Here is a 14,595-nt window from a genome sequence, read left to right on the forward strand (position 1 = left end):
CCTGGTCTAGTCCTTTATCCTCTAGTGCCCTAAGCAATTCCCTTGATCTATAATCGCAAGTCAAATCAAGCTATATTGGTAGATATACTTAGTGATTCTATTGCATTTATCTGCTCTTTGAGGTCGGAGTTTGTATTATTGTCTTTCCATGTATCTTCAGAGCTTAGCTTAGTGTTTGGCAAATAGCAAGTAGTTAAAAAATGCTCCCTTCATCAATGAAATCACAGGACTTGTTAAAAAAAAGTCTAAACAAATCTAATTAAGTACTTAATGTATTAGACAAATGTGAATAGTTATCATTATTATATATTGTTAATAATTACAATAATAATTTTATTTATATTTCATATGGGTAACTAGAATGCTCAGTAGATAGAATGCCAGTTCTAGGATCAAGAAGACTCATCTTCATGAGTTCAAATCTTTCCTCAGACAATTATTAGCTGTGTGACCCTTAGCAAATCACTTAACCCTGTTTCCTTAGTTTCCTCATCTAGAAAATGAGCTTGAAAAGGAAATGGCAAATCAATCCAGTATCTTTGCCAAGAAAATCCCAAATGGGATCATGAAGTCAGACATGACTGAAAAACAACAGATATATTTTATTAGCATATCTATAGCAATATATTAAGAAAAACATATGTTCTTAATAATATCACTGGACTTTCACCCAGTCTCTGACCAACAGGAGCTGCCCAGAATTTGCTTCAATGTACTGTTGAGAGAGAGGGAAAGAAAAAGAAAGATAGCGAGACAAAAGAGATAAAGAAAGTAAAAGAGGAGGAGGAGGAGAGAAGAGAGACAGACACACACACACACACACACACACACACACACAGAGACAGAGACAGACACAGAGAGACAGAGACAAAAAGAGACAGACAGACACACACACACACACACACACACAGAGAGAGAGAGAGAGAGAGAGAGTTTTTTTCAGACCTTCTAACCTCTTGCTAGATAGGTCCTGAGGACACTCCAAGTTCTTCCCCCACCCCTGGTTCTTCTGGAACCCTGAACCATTTTTATTACAGTGGCACGGGAATTTTTTTTTTAACTCCAGCAGACAGTTTGGAGTCAGCTTTTGCCCAGAAAGCACCTTTGTTAAAAAGATGCCTCAGCATATTGTCTCTGGAATACAATCTGCTACTTTGCCAAGGGTTAGAAGCTCATGGCACTGGAGCAAACCCAAAGAAACTGGCATTGTTTCTGCTCCCAGCTCCCAGGTTCCAACTCCCAGCCTAGTGTCGGGAAGAAAGCCCTGGTCTAGGAGGTAGGACTCCTGGAGGCCTTCAGTCCAAGCTTGAATGACTTCTTGTGGCCTATGTTGTCAAGGGGATTTTTTTTTCCAAGACATGGGTTGAAACCTCTTTCAACTTTAAAATTTTGTTATCTTGTGAATCTGGTCTCATTTATGCCATTAATCCACTCTGTGACCTTTGGTGAGCCACTTCCCTGACTGGACTTCAGTTATCCCATCTATAAGAAGAGATGATTATATTTTCTCGAAGATCTCAGATAGACTTTATATAATAAACCTTTATTATATTTTATATATATATATATGTGTGTGTGTGTGTAATAAACAATATAATAAATTATCAATGTTTTTAAATGATGAGCTCTTCCATTAATTTGTGAGTTCATAGGAGATAAGGTCCATTTTTTGCCATTCTTTCTTTTTTTATCCTCGGTGTTTGGCATATTACCTGACTTGTTAACTGACCAGAGTTCAAGATTCACCCCTGATTTCTGGGTGGGTCACTAATTTCCTTTGTCCTCCAGACAAAGTATCCAGTTAGCATTGATATAGGGAGTTAATTCAGCCTGGAATTCCCTTTAGCAAGGAAATCACAGACCTGCCCTCCCAAATCAAAAACTTCAGAAGAGAACATGAAGCTTCAAAGAAGTTATATGATGTGTCAGTCATACAAACAGAATCTGGGTCTCTAAACTAAAGAGGAATGGTGAGACCCTGGGCACTGGTAAACTAAGTAGGATACTAATCCTGGTTCAGATGCTTACTACCTGAATGATCCTGAGCAAGTCAATTAACCTCTTTCATCTTTAGTTTCCTCATCTATCTAAAGAACCATGGACTCTGGAGTCTGAGGATTTAGATTCAAGTCTTGCCTCTAAAGCTCACTCTTTGTTTAGCCTTAACTAAGCCCTGGACTTCAGTTTCTATATCTGTAAAATAAGGGGGGGGGTCAGACTAAGTGACTTCTGGGGTCCCTTCCAGCTCTAAATCTATGATTGTATGAATTTCAAGATTTCTATTCTAAGATTCCATCTTGTTTCTCATGAATGAACTCCCTGTGGCCAGGGTTTCTTCCTATTCTCAATCCTCTCACAGTGCTAGACATAATAAATACTTCAAAACTATTTGTTGATAGACCAATTGATATTCTGGGGGTATACTTGTTTAGACCATTAGTAAGACTTTAGTTTCCTTGGAGACCCTTAATGGATGAGAAATCTTAGGTAAATGTGCATTTTGGATAGTTGAACAATTACTATATTAACCATTTTGGATGGAAACTTTTCCAAAATGTGCTTCATTCTTCCCTGACTTATTAAACATGATAATTAAACATATTTTCTTGATGATTCAGAGCCATCATTATAAGTATTACTGCACTATATCTAGAGGTAACTAGGTGACAGAGTATAGGGTGTTAGGATTGGAATTAGGAGGAACTGAGTTCAAATTTAGTCTCAGACACTAGCTGTGTCATTCTAGGCAAATCCCTTAACCTCTGTTTGGCTCATATCTTCAATTGTAAAACAGAGATAATAATAGAAACTTCCTTTCAGCCTTGTTTTGAGAATCAAATGTGATAATATTTAGGAAGCATTTTAACAGAGTAGGTGTTAAACACTGAGAGTTAAACACTTAGTAGGTAGGTTCTTTTAAAAATCTTCAATTCCTTCTTTCCTTTAGTATAATATTGCTTCCAGGGATAGCCAGAGGTTATTTGCTTTGACAATAATTCATTTTTTTAGTGTCTATGTCTGCTTTTATAGTTTTCATAATTTCTTCCCTCATGACTGGTGGCTACTTATTTCTAGCTATTGTTGGTGTGCATGTAATTAACTGGCTCAGATCTGTTGAAGGTTGGAGAACAATATAATTAAGCTTGTCAAAATTATGTGTAAAGTAAAACAAGGAGGCTCTGGGTGAGGGTCTCTTCTGTGATTAAAGTATAGGAGCAATACCTGGTCTCTGGAAGATATCCCTTGGACTTTCTTGCTCTTCTAAATCCTGAGGGTTATTCTAGATCAGTGAAGTCACCAACAAACAGGATTCAAGATGAGATGTGAATTTTAGGGGATGACTTGTTCATCAGTGACATTTCCTATAGGGTGAAACCTCTCAAGATCTGTGTCTTCATTTAATAAGAAGGAAGTGGATATATCAGGATGAATACCTTCCTGTCTGTGGGAGGGCTAAGAAATTTGTCATGGGCAAAAAAGGAACTCAACTCAATGGGCATCATGTAAGGAAGGCCCAGGTACCTGTCTCACAACACAGGGTTCAACTAGCTGAATTTCAGCTATGTATAGGGGGCTGGACTGGACTTGACCATTGGAGAGTCTAGGTTCTCGTTTTAAGCTGTGTGACCATGGGCAGGTCCCTTAAAATCTCTGAGCCCCAGCTTCTTTATTTGTACAATGTAGATATTTAATTCCTAAGGTGCCTAACTCATATGGCTATTTGTGGTTCTGATACTCTTATATATGAAGTATTTTTCAAACCTTAAAGTGGGTACATAGTTAGTTATTACTACCCATCCCTTGGGTGCAATTCAAAACTCTTACTCCATTCCAAGAATTCCCTGATCCATGTTATTCACCCAGACTCCCCAACCCCACAAAACACTTTTAAAAACAATCACTTTCTTTTCACAGTTAGCAGAAAGTTTTATGAATTATAATACCTTTACTTTTTTTGCATCCAACTTTTTTTATTAATTTATGGAATAAAACAAGCATATTCATAACATAGTATAATAAAAAAGATGATTGCACATAAAATTGCAAATCTACTATGTACAACTTACTATTTCTTTTAAATATATAATAAAGTTATCATTATTATCTTTGATGCATCATCCCCTTATTAGACTGCAATGAGACTTATTAGACTCCATGAGGGGTGGGACAATGTCCTGTTTGAATTTATCTTCCCCAGCATTGACTCAATGTTATTGCTACATAGTAAATACTTAATAACCTACTATTTTTTCAGTGATAGGATGAATGAATGAATGAATGAATGAATGGGGGGGGGTGTTGGGTACCTAAAAATATCCCCATGTTGTGAACCTACACAAGTGACAAATGATTTTGTGGAATTGAATATTTAACTCCACTATTCATTTTTAAAAATAGCATAGATAAGGGGCAGAGGGTGGGGGGTCTGGGAATTGGTCTCATTCTATGACAATGATTTAATACAATAGCTAAAAGAACACCCCCCTCATCCTGGCGGGTTTGCTAATGTCTTCCCTCCAGCTGGTCTGTCCTGCGCCTGTCTCTCAGCCACAAGCATATCTCTCTCCCTCTTTGTTTTCCCTACAGTCCTCATACATACACAATCCCTCTTTCAGCTGATCCTCCTTTTGACAGATTTCAGCCAGCGAGATGGGAATTTTTTTTTTTTATTTTCAATTCAATTGCATAAATAAGACAGTCAGCGGATGAGGGAGTGCCAGATATATTGATGCTGGGCTGCTGGGGAAGTTACCGAAGAATTCTCAGCCAAGGTAATTTCCTGAAGTTTCAGTTTCTGTAGGGAAAAAAATGGACAATGGCAAATATCAGACATTTGAGGGAGGGAGGGGAAGGGAGGGAGGTCTGTTGCCTCTCCATGCAGGGAGTAAGCTACCAGCCTCCCCGGCAACAGTTAGAACCTCATGGGGTGAGGGTGGCGGGGTGGACTAGGACTACAATTTTGGATGAGGTTGGGAGAATTCTGGGAAACTGGCCAAACAGGCCTGGTTTACACAGGCCAGACCTTTGTGCTCATATAGGCAGACCTCACTTCCACCGTATAACACAGCAGAAACAATGCATGGACTTAAAGTCATGAGACACCTAGGTTTGAATCTGGACTCCATTCCCTTTTAGCTCAGGGCCAGTCTTTTAAACTCTCTGGGAAACAGTTTTGCAACCATAGTACTTAAGAATTAAAAAGACCCTTACAAATGATTTAATCCAAAGACCTTATTTGAGAAAGAATAGGTGCAACAACGGGAGAGGATTGACCAAAGGCCGCATACCAAGCCAGATAGAGAACCAAGATCTTCTGACCCCAAGTCCAATGCTTCTGTTCTTATCCTAATACAGATTACCAGAGAGTTGGAAGGGATCTCAGATATCATCCAGTTCCCATTTTACAAATGAAAAAACAAGTTCAGAAAAGTCAAGCTGTTTACACAAGGTCATCCAGCAAGTTAAAAACAGTCTTGGCTTAAGTATCCTGGAAAATCAAAATGGGGTGAAGAAAAAGTGAAAAAGAGAGAAAGTGAGAAGGGAAAGAAAAAGAAAAGAGAATATATAGAGCAAGAGAGGAAAGAGAGAAGGGAGAGATAGAAAGGGGGAGAAGGTTAGAAGGAGAGTGACAGAGACAGACAGAGAGAGAGAGAGAGAGAGACAGAGACAGAGACAGAGACAGAGACAGGCAGAGACAGACAGATACAGAAAGAGAGCAGTCTGGGACAACTATTCTGCAAATTTAGGTAAAATATACCTATCACTGAGAAAATAACATTGTTCTAGGGGCTGGAGTCTCCTGATTGGCCATCTCCATTGATTGAATTTATCAGCTAATTGCTCAGCCCTCCACTTCTCTGCCTACGTAAACCAAGACTTTATTACAATTGATTTCACATCATCATTTCCTTTCTTGCTCATGACTTATGACTTCAATGGGCTTCTGACTTATTCAGTTCATAATGATTTGGTTTTTCCTGTTTTTTTATTTTTATGAAAATGTCATTCCTGCTACTGCCACAACCACCCAGGGAAATGCAGCATCTTCCCTGGTGTCCAGGCTTTCAGAGGGTCCCCCATTCCCAAGGATTTAACAAGTCAACTTCAATTTTTCCATTCCTGATCATGTTTCTTAGGTACAGATTTATTCTCACCAGTTTCTCCTCATTCATCCACTCACTCATCTGTGCCATAAAAAACCTGTATGCAAAAAAAAATTAAAAAAAATAAAACCTCTCCTTTATGCTAGAAAAAAAGAAAGAAAAAAGAGGATCTCCTTCCTGCTAAACATTTGTTTTGTGAGCTGTTGGACTTTGGGCAAGTGTCACCTGCTCTGGGCCTCAATTTACTAATATATCAAATGAGGAGCCTATATTTTAAAGTCCTAAAGTTCTCTACCAGTTCTCCTACCTAAATAGGAGAATCCATGACCCAAGGGGAATTAATAACAATCTGGTAGTCTCAGCATAGATAAATAGCCTTGGATGTAGTCATTAGACAGATGTACACATGTGAAGTTAACACATGCTAGTGATTTAATTTCTTTAGTGTATATTAAGTATCACAAGCATTTCCCTCACAATAGCATTGTAGGAATAGGAAGAAACAATATTACTCTGTCCAGTTTACAGATGAGAAAACTGATGCTTGGAAAGACGCAATGACTTTTTTCCCAAGAGGCAGATAAAAGGTGGTTCTGTAATTTAACCATCACATTAATCTGGTCCACTCCTCCTCCTGTCTCCATCCTCCTAAGTTTAAAGGGCTTTGATCAAACTTTCCAGAAGTCCTTCTGCTGCATCCCACCCACATCTATGGCTCATTCTTAAGACTCGTTGTAATCCCTGTCATGAACTTCCCTCTCCACCTGAAGGGTCTTGACTCCCCCTGCTCCCTACCCTTCAGGCCTCAAACATAGGGGATGTAGACACTAGAAGCACTAAGAATCCTGGACCCTTAGACTTAAAAGCAGACAGAGAAGCACTAATTTGCTCTGTTCCTTCTGGCTTGAGGTTGGGACCAGAGGAGAGACAAAGGGGTAGGACCCAAGACAAGAAAAGTGAAACACATACCAGGAGAGAGGATGAAGGCAAAAGGAACCCTAGATCAGCTGGAAGTATCCCAGCAGATAGTCCTTCTATGGCAGCAAGTTTTCAATGGGAGCAGGAATCTAACCATAGAAAATTCTCTAATTTCTCTGAATTCTGGATAATGTCTCCCAGTTGATCATGGAAACAACCTAAGGGTCTTTGCAGTTATTATTTTTCTTGGAGGGAGATAAATAGTTTTTATCCTGTTCCTCTCTGGGTCTCAATTTTCTCCTCTGAACAATGGGAATGTTGTACTAGAATCACTTCTCTCAGGCACTTCCCAAATATGACATTTGATGTTGTTTTCAAACTTCCCTCCCACCTCTGAAGTCTTGCAAGTCTATAGAATAAGGCAAAACATCTATATCTTCATTTTTTGTCAACAAGACTACTTATCTATCAACACTACAGCAAGACACTGTCTCTTCTGATTTATTAGGCCTTCATAATTAGAGGACTTCAGAGAAAGTATAGTGCAATCCTTGAGCAAGCATCCCTCTATATCCACAGTCTAGAGACTCTTCCTTGAGAGTTGCCAAAGTGATTTCAGGGGATCCATAATGAACTTGGATGGAAAAAATAAAAGTTCCTCTTTATTTTTACTTATCTTTGATTTCCTTTGTAATCCTGTATAGTTTAGAGAATTTTTTTTAATATTGTTAGGATAATGGGGCTGCAGAATTCACTAGACTGCCATAGGAAGGGACTGGGAGGCAAGTCTACTGCACATTCCACTTTTGAGGAACATTAATTTGTAGTAGCTCTACTTTCCTGAATTTCCACCTAATCATAGTCCTGACCTATTTGACCAAACAAAAAAAACCAAACTCCTCTTTACTTTTCCAGACCTTTCAGAGAAAGGGAACCTGACTTTGCCAGGTCTGGTTAACAACTCATTCTAGAACTGTGTCTGGGTTTGTTTTCTTCTAATCCAATTGCCTTTTTTTTCCTTTAAAAGAAACCACAATGCTTATCAAACAAATAAAACACAACTTAGCAAGCAAATAGGTCGAATAAGGGGACAGTGGAAGTGGTTTGAGTGGGGTTTGCTATATTAACCATGCTTTTCTACTGCTAAGAAAACCCTGAATTCCTCTTTGATTCTTCAAACCAAAGGTTTATGCTGAGGATAACACTCACATGCTCACATTTGAATTAATGTGTGTGTGTGTGTGTGTGTGTGTGTGTGTGTGTGTGTGTGTGTTAAACAGACAGCAGGCTAGTTCACTGTTTGGCTCATTCTGACCAGGGAGGTTTCTTTAAGGACTCTCTCCTGCCGTGAGTAGGTCTGAAGGCCTGGCATTTGTCTCCTGTACCTTCTCAGCTGGCAGCAACCGGGCCCAACAGGACAATTGGCCTTTAGAAAGAGAACAGTGCAGCTGGTAGAATTAGAAATCACAGCTTCCCCCCTGGGCTCCATCCTCCTCACCTGTCCTGGTAACATTAGCTCCCTGGTAGAAACAGGGAACAGATGTCAGGTGATTGAAAAACAGGAGCCTTTCCCTCTTTTATTGAGTTGTCACTGCGGAGAAATTTACTCTAATTTACTTGGAGACTAAATTACTGGATGTTCATAAAAAAAACTGTTGTACATTACCATCCCTAATTAAGATGTTAAACATGATTCCATTTTTAAATTGGAGGAGCCAACAGAAATGGAAAAAAAATGCTGATGAAACGATATTTCACTTGTGTGCCCTTGGGTACCACATTGGTTTACATTTAAGAGCTCAGGTGGACAGGTCCTAGGGAAGGAGCAGTCACACGTCTGTATTCTTGGAAACATCTATCCCAGAGCAGGTCATTTCTCCTCTCCTTCTCCCCCTCACCCAAATGCTTCTGAGCTACTTTGTTTGGAAGGAGCTGCCATAATTCATACTTTGTGTTTGAACCCTAGTTGCTTTGACAGAGGACATCAAAATGATTTGAAACTGGCCCAGGGGTGAGTGAGAGAGCTACATAGCAGTCCTGGCACTTCTAATCAAGGGAAGATGTACAGTGTTAAGGACTGGCACTAGTTAGTTGGGCTGGGAAGGGAAAGGGAATCCTGTTTTCTCCTAAATTTACTGAGTGGCAGATCAGATCTCTTCTTGAAAAAGGGCTAAAGATGAGTATGGCATGATGGGTACTGAGCTAGGAGGGAGAAGGTCTAATCTGCACTCTCATGCTACGAACACTTATGATACCCATCGATCAATCAATTAACATTTCTTCAAGGCCTACTGTATGTTAGATATTGTGGTCCTTGTTTATGGCATTTGTGAATACAAATACAAAGACCCAAACCCAACATTCCATACAGTTAAGGAGCTTCCATTTTATTGGAGTTGAGGCAACATATTCACAGATCATGTTAAATGAGGTAGCTGAGGGATGAAGATGAAGGACAGACAAAATGATGAAAAATATTCATGGAATAATAATAAGGGGTAGCTAGATAGAATGGTGGATAGAGCACTGGTCCCAGAGTCAGGAGCACCTGACTTCAAATATGGCCTCAGACAACAATTACGTAGCTATGTGACCTTGGGCAAGTCACTTAACCCATTGCGTTAAAAAAAACACAAAAAGAATAATAATAGTTAGGCACCATAGAAATAATAGATGGTACAGTGGAAAGAATGCTAGCCCCTGACAACTCTAGAGTGAGATGGATCCGAGTTCAAATTCAGCCTCAAATATGTACTAGCTGTATTATCCTGGACAAGTCACTTAACTCTGTTTGCCTCAGTTTCTTCATTTGTAAAATGAGCTGGAGAAGAAAGCAAACAATTCTATGTCTTTGCTAAGAAAATCCCAAATGGGACCATGAAAAGATGGATATGACCAATCAACAGAAACAACAAAAATAATGGCTAACATTTACATGGCACATTGCAATTATTATCTCATTTGATCTTCATGACACCCTGAAAGGAAGGAATTATTATTACCCTCATTTTACAGTTGTAAAAACTGAGGCAGACAGTGGTTAAGTGATTAACCCACAGTCATATCGCTCTAAGTCTCAGATTGGTTTCTAACCTGACTAGATCCAGGGAAGAATTAAAAGTTTAAATGATAGGGGACAGCTAGGTGGCACAGTGGATAGAGTGCTGGCCCTGGAGTTAGGACGATCTGAGTTAAAATTGGGCCTCAGGCACATAATAATTGCCTAGCTGTGTGACCTTGGGCAAGTCACTTAATCCAATTGCCTTAAACAAATAAAAAAATTTTTAAAATGTTTAAATAATTTGCCTAGTCATATAGAATATAGGTAACTAAACTCAGGTCTTCCTAACTCCAGGTTCAACCCTCTGTGAACTAACTCCTTTAACTGTCTTAAATATGAAAAGAACTTATCTGTATGTGACCCTGAACAAGTTTCTTCTTCTCTTAAAGTCTCAGTTTCATCATCATTTGATGACTGAACTTGAGGACAGGGACTGTCTTTTGCCTCTTTTTGTTTTCCTAGCACTTAGCACAGTGCCTGGCCCATCTAAAGCATTTAATAAATGTTTGTTTGATTGATTGATCTCTACAAAGAGAAGGTTAAAAGAGCAATTAAAAAAAACCTATCACCCTATGACTCCATGACCTCCTGTTCCACCAACTCTCATATTCTGTGATTCTCTCTTTTCAGCAGTGGAGAATTGAGATAACTAGCTCCATTATGAGCTCAAATACCTTTGGTTGCTGGGAGGGAAGAGTTAGGTTCAGATTATTTATCTATATTGCTAGAATTTACCAGAATTACTGTTCAACTGGACAGTTTTGATCTACCTTGCTCAGGATCCCATATTCCCTACTTAAAAGGCGCCTCAAAAGGAATTTAGTCCAGTCAAGTGTCTATCCTTTATAATAACAACCCTATTGGGAGATCACCCAGTTTTTCCTTAAAGACCTCCAGTGATGGAGAACTCCCTCCTTCCCTCCCTCCTTCCCAAGGCACCCCATTCCACCTTTGGACAGCTTTTAGTGAGGAAGATTTTCCTTATAATGAAATAATATCATTACTTGGCCTTATGACAGGTCAATGTCTACCCAGAAATCATTAGCACCAGCAAAATTCTAATGAGTTTTACAGAATTAGCATAAACTTCTCCCACCCCACACCTGAGCAATCTACTGTAACCAGGTGCATTTTTTTTTTCTGTTTGTCATCTTCAACCTTCTCATTTTTTCTCCTCTTGTTTTTCTGCTCTCTTTTTTCACCTCTCATTCTCTCCTCTTTTTCCTCCAGCCCCCTCTCTTTCTCTCCATCTGTCTTACCTCTCTTCTTTCATTCTCTCTCTCAAAAATGTACATCTGAACATACACATTGGCATATTATGTTACCTAAGTGATTTCTATGGGCCCAATGTCAGACCACAATCCAGTTCAACCAGCCCTGTGAGACTAGTTCCAACTTGAGTTAATGTGCACATGAGTCCTTAAGGGTCTCATGGAATTGGAGGAATAGAGGATCATGAGAATCCTTTGAGACTAAAGATCTGGAAACACACACACACACACACACACACACACACACACACACACACACGATCAGTCTCAGAGCATCTCACCTTTCCTTGAAAATAAAGAGCTGGGGGCAGTAGGTGGCTCAGTGGATAGAGCACCTGCCCTGGAATCAGGATTGCCTGAGTTCAAATCTGGCCTCAGACACTTAAATTTCAGAACTAGCTGTGTGACTTTGGGCAAGTTGTCACTTAACCCCTTTGTTTTAAATAAATGAAGTTTTTTTTTTAAAGAAAAATAAAAGAACTGGTGGAAAGAACACTGTACTTGGATCAGAAGATTTAGATATCAACTCAAAGTGTTTTATTACCTGTGATCTTAGGCAAGTGAATGCCCAAGCAGAGCTTTAGATAAAAAGGAGGTGAGGCTGAGATTAATGATGTCAAAGACCCTTTAGTTCTACTGTAAGTCAGGGCCCCTGCAGGGTTCTAGAGGAGAATAACGACTCCTAATTCTATAGAAACTTAGGGTTTACAAAGCACTTTTCTCACAACAGCTCTGTGAGATTCATGGTAAAAGGCCTTTTATCTCCATTTTACAGATGAAGAAACTGAGCTTGAGAGTATTTGAGTGACTTGCTCAGTCAGCGAAGCTAACCAGGATCAGCACTGAGATATGAAGGCAGGCTTCCCATCTCCAAGATTCCCCCACCCCACCCCATAGTTTGGGACCTTCTGTGACCAACACCACCCAGACCCCACTCCTGTTCTTTTCTGTAGTCCCATGGGCCTACAGAAATGAATTCTGCGCTGCCTCAAATCAGATTCTTTGGACCTCAGTCCTGATGGCAAGATCACTGTACCCCTCTCTCAATGTTTTGTTACCCAAAGACCCCAATTGTAGGAGTTCAAATTTGTTTTTGTTTGTTTGTTTGTTTTTTAAGGTTTTTGCAAGGCAAATGGGGTTAAGTGGCTTTTCTAAAGCCACACAGCTAGGTAATTATTGAGTGTCTGAGGCCAGATCTGAACTCAGGTACTCCTGATTCCAGGGCCTGCTCTATCCACTGCGCCACCTAGCTGCCCCAGGAGTTCAAATTTGGATAGACCTTAGAGGTCAGAGGAAATGGAGAGTTAAAGAGGTGGAATGATTAGTATTATATGGCAGCCCCTTACCTTGGGTTAAATCCACTTCCCTTACCCAGGTTTCCCTTCAGTCAGTCAGTCAATAAACATTTATTAAGTCCTTAGGTGGATACTGATTTCAGTGTGTGTGTGGGGGTCTCTTGCCCTCAGAGAGCTCACATTTTGTTGAGTGAGAAAACTATATACACCTGAACATCCAAGGTCTATCTCATATAGATGGAAAGCTTGATCAAGGGAAAAGATCAGGGAAGGCATTCTATTCAGTCCTCTACTGGAGCAGGAGAAAAATCACCTGCAATCATGTTATTAGGATTTAGGAAAAGACAGCCCCAGAGGGTTAGAGACTTTTGTTCTGGCTACAACTGAAAGGGTTTCAAAGGCCCCCTGGAAAGCCCCCGGGGCAGGATGCAGTTCACGTGGAGCAAAAATCCTGCTTCTAACAACCCCACCTCCCCATCCCCCTCTCCGCACTGCCCCCCACCTCCCCCAGGTCCCCTGGGCTTCTTTGTTAAGAGGCTTTTTCACTGTATAATTAAATGTAAAATCCTAAGGGGAGGTTCGCCTCTTATCTTCAGCTTGGTATTTCGTGTCTGCTTGTTCCACACAGAAGAGGTGGGTGGAGTCTGGTGAGGTCCAGGGAGGCCGGCTGGCAGGCCTGCCTTACCAGGCAGCTCACCCCCTCCTCAGATCTGTTCCTTGAAAAGCACTTTATGTCTGGGAGGGGAGGAGTGTAAAGGAAGACCAGAGGTGTGAGGAGCACAGATAGCATCAGAGGGTGGGAAGGAGCCCTCCTACCCAGAGGACATCCTTGTTTCATAATCATTCAGGCCCTGTGGGGCCTGGCTATTAGAGGGTGGGGGGGCGTGCTTTGGCAAAAAGGGGAATGGGGAGAAAAAAGGGGAAAAAGGGGTGGGATTCCTGGATTTGGAAGCAGAACCCATAGATCTCAATTCTGCTTCTGTTGCTTATTGTCTGTGGAACTGGGGGCAAGTTCCTTCTGGCCTCTTAGCCACCTCATCAGTAAAATGAAGGGGTTACTCTCAGTAATTCATCCCCTCCTTCCTTCCTTCTTCTCTTCTCTCTTCCCTTCTCCTTTTCTCCTTTCTTCCTCCTCCCTCCTTTCCTTTCCTTCCTTCCTTTCCTCTTTCCTTCCTTGCCTCCCTCTTTTCCTTCCTTCCTTCCTTCCTTCCTTCCTTCCTTCCTTCCTTCCTTCCTTCCTTCCTTCCTTCCTTCCAGATATGTAGTGAAAAGACATAGAAGAACAAACTTATCATCTCTTTGTTTTGGTGCTTGGTGAGTTTAGATAAATCACTCATACTTTCCCTGCTGCTGCCTCCTTCCCAGGGAAGAATGGGCTCAGACTTAAAATGACTTTGCCCAATATTCCTCCCAAGTTCAATGCCTGGTTCAGCATTGCTGCCAGAAAGACCATTCCCATAAGTCTCAATTACCCTCCAGGTTTTGATTCTAAAGAATGATATGGTGATCATCATCATGGTATAGTTAGAGCTAGAAGGGACTTCAAAGGCTACTTAGTTAAACCCCTCCACATTTTACAGCTGAGAAAACTAAGATCCAGAGAGATCACAAAGATAATAATGGTATTGAATTTGCAACCAGGTACTCTGATTCAAAATCCAACACTATTCTCATTTAGGTCCAGAATGTTGAGCTGGAAGGGGTTTCTAACCCAGTGGGTTTCTATGTGTAGGACCTTGGAGAATCCCCAAGACCTTAAAAGGGAGTATACTTGGTCAACTCTATTTTCATAATAATACTAGATGTTACTTGCCTACTAAAATATTCTTCCCATTTCCAATGACTTAATCTGGATGAGACCTGATTTTCTTAATATACTTCAACCAAAACAATATATCACAATAAATTGAATACAGAAACAGAGAGGAGAATCCCAGCCATCTTCC

At 40.4% G+C, this 14,595-nt stretch overlaps 1 protein-coding gene across 3 annotated transcripts in view; it reads right to left on the reverse strand.

Moving 5' to 3' along the window:
* MAF (MAF bZIP transcription factor) overlaps positions 1–14,595 on the reverse strand; it is a 505,697-nt gene that overhangs the window by 443,391 nt on the left and 47,711 nt on the right. The window contains exon 3 of one of the 3 annotated variants that reach the window (XM_074203754.1): positions 321–4,795. The exons of the other annotated variants lie outside the window; for them this stretch is intronic. The gene's annotated coding sequence lies outside the window, so the exon portion shown is untranslated. Of the gene's footprint in view, positions 1–320; positions 4,796–14,595 lie in introns of those variants that run through there. 3 annotated transcript variants of the gene reach the window in all.

Source organism: Macrotis lagotis, chromosome 1, assembly GCF_037893015.1.
Source record: "Macrotis lagotis isolate mMagLag1 chromosome 1, bilby.v1.9.chrom.fasta, whole genome shotgun sequence".
Classification (NCBI taxonomy): Eukaryota; Metazoa; Chordata; class Mammalia; order Peramelemorphia; family Peramelidae; genus Macrotis; species Macrotis lagotis.